This window comes from Cyprinodon variegatus, unplaced genomic scaffold (genome assembly GCF_000732505.1).
Source record: "Cyprinodon variegatus isolate N-32 unplaced genomic scaffold, C_variegatus-1.0 Scaffold550, whole genome shotgun sequence".
Taxonomy (NCBI): Eukaryota; Metazoa; Chordata; class Actinopteri; order Cyprinodontiformes; family Cyprinodontidae; genus Cyprinodon; species Cyprinodon variegatus.
This window is the reverse complement of record NW_015151003.1, coordinates 475,114-479,532: the sequence shown is the minus strand read 5'-3', so window position 1 is coordinate 479,532 and position 4,419 is coordinate 475,114. Positions and strand designations below refer to the sequence as shown.

The window sequence follows — 4,419 nt, the reverse complement described above, 5'->3', positions numbered from 1 at the left end:
AGATACAATGGCAACATACAGAAAAATTGGAGAGTATGACCTGGAGGCTGATGACTGGCAGCAGTATGAGGAACGGCTGGGATTCTACTTTGCTGCAAATAAAATCACCGACGGCGGACAAATTGTGCATGTGGAGGGCAAACTTACGCCACACTGAGAGACTTGTGTCAACCTGGTAAACCGGGATATAAATCCCTGACAGATTTACTCAAACAGTTGACTGACCACTATGCACCGAATTGCAGCATTATCGTGGAGAGATTTAAGTTCCATTCAAAAGTTAGAGATCACAGGCAGTCAGCTGCTGCATTTGTAGCCAAACTTAGGAGACTTTTTGAACACTGCACTTTTGGGACATCTTTGGATGACATGCTAAGAGATAGACTGGTGTGCCATATTAATGACGATGGCATCCAATGCCAGTTGCTTTCAGAACCAGAACCACAAAATTGACCTGGGAGAGGGCACTGGAATTAGCGACAGCCATGGAAACCCCCATGAAAGATGTAGCACAGTTGCAGCAGAAAACAGAAGGCCTAGAGGAGGCGGTGCGACCAGAAGATGCATATGATGTGCTTTAGATGCGAAGGAACGCGCACGGCAACAAAAAATGTGAAAGGACATTTGGCTAGAAAATGCAGTAGTGGGAGACAGCCCAATAAGAACAGATTTAGCACACGAGGGGCAGCTTATATGTTAGAGGAAAAAACGATGAAAAGCCAGAATACACTCACTTGCTGCACAATTTGAGAGAGAAGAAATTGGAGCCATACAGACAACAACTTTCCATTAATGGGCATGACATCACATTTGAAATTGACACGGGGGCAGGCTTGACAATACTGAATGACAGAACATACAGGCAGATAGGGTGTGGAGGACTTCATCCTGCAAAGACAAAACTGTACACCTACACCAGAGATTTGGTGGATGTGCTAGGAAAGAGGCATGCAAATGTCATTTACAAAGGACAGACGAAGCAGTTGCCTTTATTGGTGGTTAGAGGTGACGGCCAAACCTAACAGGGAGAGATTGGCTTAAGGCAGTGAGACTAGATTGGACAGCCATATTCAAATTCCAAGTAGGACAGCAGCAATAGTTAGAGGCTCTGCTGTCACTACACCAAGAGGTGTTCAATGGTGAATTAGGTACACTAGTGTGGGCTTAAGCTAAAATCTATGTTGCTTCGTTACTTTAAGGCTAGGCCCTTGCCATATGCGCTCAAAGAAAAAGTTGAAACTGAACTACAGAATGAAGGGATCTTGGAGCCTGTTAGTTTTGTTGAGTGGGCAACCCCAATAGTCCCCGTAGTCAAACCACACAAAAGCATAAGGATATGAGGTGACTATAAAGTTACAGTGAATCCAGTGTCAAAACTGGATAACTACCCAATTCCAAAGACAGAATACTTGCTGGCAGTGCTGGGAGGAGGGCACAAGCTCCCCAAACTGGATATGTCTCAGGCTTACCAGCAGCTACCACTGGAGGAACGTTCCAAGAGATTCACAACAATAAACACACATCGTGGATTGTATCAGTACACCAGGCTGCCCTGTGGGGTGTCCTCAGCCCCAGGCATTTTTCAGCACACTATGGACAATTTACTTCAGGGGCTTCCTCAGGTGATGGTGCGAGTAGACGACATACTTGTGACGGGGAAGGACGCTGCCAGCCATCTGCAGAATTTAGGGACAGTACTGTCCAGACTGAATGCAGCAGGACTCCGCCTTAAGCGAGAGAAATGCATTTTCATGGTGCCAGAGGTGGTGTATCTGGGCTACAGAATAAATCATGCAGGGATTCAGCCAGTGACAGACAAAGTTGAGGCCATTGCAAATGCAGGTACACCAACAAACCAGACACAGCTGAAGTCTTTCCTGAGGATGCTGAACTATTACTAGATAGGCATTTTATATAGGGCCACTGGGGGTCCTCAGGGTATTAGATAGCAGGTATGCTGCCAGTGTGTGTAATGAGTGATGCAGCAAGTGTTCAATAAAGTGGAACCTGTGAAGTTGACTAAGTGGCATTTTATTACACTATGACAGAAAAAATGTGATTGACAGATGACATATGATTGGCCGAATTTAGGTGTACAGGCTGACGTATAACTAAGTGGCCTGAATAAAATAACAAAAAAAACCCATGTGAACTGTCCCATCTCTACAATATCCCCATTAAAGAAAGCCTTAATTAGTTAGGAATAACGCTAAACAAAAAATAGAACACTAGATGAGGACTTAACTTTAGCCCAATTTTAGAAAAAACAAAGAAAAGATTTAACTCATGGCCCCAAAGAGACTTATCCATTCGGGGAAGAATATTACTTTGTAAAACTGAAGGAATCTAGACTAACCTATGCAGCTGTTTCTCTGGCTGTCGACCTAAAGATTTGCAAAGAAATTGATCCGACATTATGCAACTTTATTTGGAAAAACAAAACTCACTATATAAAGAAATCTGTTTTAAGGAATACTTATGATGCAGGAGGTCTTAACTTTCCCGAAAATTAACAATACATTCAAAGTGAACTGGATTAAAATTTGCCTTAAAAATCATACCTCAATCTGGAATTTTATATTTTATTCCTCACCATGTTCTCTAAAATAGATGGTCTTAAGTTTGTTTTGCTATGTAATTATAACATATAAACAAGCCCTTTTGTCCTGGTCACTGATTATCAAACATCATTTTTCTCCTAATAAGTAGTGTCTTTGGAATAATAAAGATATCTGCTATAAGAAAATATCTGTTTTTTGAAAAAGGGTTTAGGAAAGTAAGTCAACTTTTCAATGAAAAAGGAAACCTCTTTAATTATCAAGCATTTTTATGCCATTTTAAGATTCCTATGAGCCCAAAACAGTTTGCTATTGTTTTTGATGTTATTCCACCAGGTGTTATAATACTATTTAAAGGTCAGACTTCTCTGTTCTCAGAAGGCCCGAGACTTCTAACTGATCCAACTGATACTTATGTAGGTAGACTGTGTTTTCAACCAAATTCTTCTAAAAATAACAAACATATTCACACTTTATTCCAAGATAAATGCATCTCAGTTCCTTATGTAATTCCAGTCTGGTCTGGTCTGGTCTCAGAAGTATTTTGGAACAAAACATGGTCTCTACCCAATAAGTATTTTCTAGTAAACAAAGTTATAGAGGTTTCCTTTAAGATTATTCACCGCTGTTACCCTGGTAAGTCATTATTTATTAAATATTAAAAGGATATTGATACCACCTGCACCTTCTGTAACAGTTACTCTGAGTCTGTCTCTCACCTGTTTTGGTCCTTGTCCTTGTCCTAGCTTTATTCTTAACACTATTTACGACAAATTCGAACTTTATTTTAAGGATGTTTTATTTGGGATTACAGAATATAGAAAAGAACTCTCTGACCATCTCTTTTCATGTAATCTTTTGCTTCTGTTGGCCAAATTTTATATCCATAAATGTTAAATTACTATGACTAAAACCTCATGTATCTCTTTTTTGAAGGAAGCAACAATTTATTTCTCTACGTTATCCTCTTCCAATAACAAAAAGGCTGTTAAAACTTTATCTTTTTTGTTTTAATTTCAAATTTTTGTTTCATTCCCTTATTTTGTTTTTTTTTTTCTTTTTTTTGGTTTTCTTTATTCCTTTTCTTTTTTTTTTTTTTTTTTTTTGTTTTTTTTTATTTCTTTTTTCTTTTTTTTTTTCGGCCCTTGGGGTTTTTTTTTGAAAATTGTACTTAAATCTTCATGTAGTACAAAAATTCTTTACTAAAGCTTAAAAAAAGTCAAATTAATGCTGCTTGACACTTTTAGAGACAATTGACAATTAGAGGTTTGGACTGCAGAAGAATATATTTATTTATAAAGTTATGTATACAAATAAAATGTGGGGGGAAAAAATAAAAACGAGGAGTAAGTGAAGAGCCATTAAAGAGTACCAATGTGGACAGGTATATATAATTTGATGTCAATCTCTAAAGAATCCCTTTTATTTAAACTCAGACCTTTATTAATTGCTAAACATCAGTTAAACATTCAGAAAGTTCTGGAATATTTTCAGATGCATGGATCACAGTTAATGGTTTTCATTTAAAGACAGTTGGGTCTATTTAAAAAAAAAAAAAAAAGAACTGGAGTTGTGACAGGCAGCCCGGGCCACAGGCGGCTACACTCTACCCCTTATATTTATTCGGCGAGCTAATCTGAATCCTTCAATTCCATTTTGAGAGCGAGATCATCTGTGGTAGTAACACTAGACATCTTCCAGGCATGTGAGTAAAACTAGCAGCAGTTCAGCAGACAAAAAGAATGAGCAGTATCCGGCGTGCGTGGATGACGTCATACACACTCCGCTTTGTTTTAAAAAAATATAAATATAAAAATATAACCGCGGATGTCTGGGGGACAGTGATCCGCCTACATGTTAT

General features: G+C 38.5%; 1 protein-coding gene across 1 annotated transcript in view; it reads left to right on the top strand.

The window, feature by feature from the left end:
• kifap3 (kinesin-associated protein 3) overlaps positions 1-4,419 on the top strand; it is a 34,474-nt gene that overhangs the window by 1,038 nt on the left and 29,017 nt on the right. The gene's annotated exons all lie outside the window — the stretch shown is intronic.